The sequence below is a fragment of the Cyprinodon variegatus genome, unplaced genomic scaffold, assembly GCF_000732505.1.
Source record: "Cyprinodon variegatus isolate N-32 unplaced genomic scaffold, C_variegatus-1.0 Scaffold1767, whole genome shotgun sequence".
NCBI classification, from domain to species: Eukaryota; Metazoa; Chordata; class Actinopteri; order Cyprinodontiformes; family Cyprinodontidae; genus Cyprinodon; species Cyprinodon variegatus.
In genome coordinates, this window is record NW_015152220.1 from 37,597 (window position 1) to 38,885 (window position 1,289).

Sequence of the window (1,289 nt, forward strand, 5' to 3'; positions counted from 1 at the left end):
ATGTGAGGACCAACTAACAGCCATAAAAGGAGCTGTTCTGGGGGTTATCAACACTCTTTGAAGCGTGCTGCAAACACCTTTATCACAGGCTCTACAATGAGCTAATAATGAACTACAGAAAACAAAAATTCCTGATAGTATTAAGACAATCCTGTCCAGACATGTCAGAATACCTTTCCCCCTCACAGCAGCCAGTTTAAACTTAGAATTTTTTTTATTCCAGCTCTTAGACAGCAGCTTCACAGTCTTCTTTATATTTATACATATATACAGAATGTTTTTCTTTATATAAAATTTTGCAGAATCCTCTTTAACTTATTTCTAAACACATTTCCAAAGATTCACATCTGAACAATAATATAAACCAAAATGAAGTGAAAAGTCAGAAGACTTTAAGCAGAGACATCAGGGATAACACAATGACTCAGAACTGGTCAAATAACAGTCTAATGAAGTGGCCAGCTGAAGGAGCAAACTGGTTAGAAGCAGACAGAGACCTGATTGTTTCCTGCTAAATCTATATGTGAGGATATTGAATTCTGTTTTTTTTCTGTTTTCTCTACAGTACCTCCCCACAGCTGATTTAAGAAAGGGTTTCGAGAGAGAGTTGAACAAAAGAACTAATAAAAATAAGTTATTTTGTACCCTCAGTTTTGTCTATTTCCTCAAATAAGCTGTGCCATTGTGGAGGTAACATCCAGTTATGTTCAGGTGACACGTTTTAGGGCCAAAATGACAATCAAGTTCCACTTCACACCGATACAGACCAGAGTCTTCAGTCCTCAGTCTGGACACATGGAGTCTGATTCGTCCTTCTCTGAGGACGTCTTTGTCACTCTGGACTCGTCCTGAAAATTGTTCATCCTAAGACTCTGACATCTCAACACCATCATGGATATGATAGAATGATAATGATTTGAGAGGGCTTAACAAGCAGCAGAAGATAATCAGTTGTGTCCAGGTTCTGTTGGGTCTGGTGGTGAAGGTCCACTCCAGAGTGATGTTGTGGTTCTCCTCTGCCTGATAGGAGCTCTGTGTCACATTCACTACAAATGTTGCTGCTGAGGAGACAGAGAGGGAAAGAGAGGAGCAGACACACTGAGAACTGGAACATGGGAGTCTTTAAACTCCATCTCTAGAGGTTTCTGTCTCATGATGGTCTCTGTGCTGTCAGAGCTCTGCTTGGGTGAAATGGGTGGAGGGTGTGTTACTGTACTTAAATTATTTTGCCTTGTGGTTGTTTTTTAGCCTGCCAAGTCGAAAAAAATGTGCCTGATTCGCACCAATTC

General features: G+C 40.3%; 1 long non-coding RNA gene across 2 annotated transcripts in view; it reads right to left on the reverse strand.

The window, feature by feature from the left end:
• Positions 1-932: 932 nt before the first annotated feature.
• LOC107104496 overlaps positions 933-1,289 on the reverse strand; it is a 40,426-nt gene continuing 40,069 nt past the window's right edge. For both annotated transcript variants that reach the window (XR_001482260.1, XR_001482259.1), the window contains exon 3: positions 933-1,061. This is a non-coding gene — a long non-coding RNA (uncharacterized LOC107104496). The remainder of the gene's footprint in view (positions 1,062-1,289) is intronic.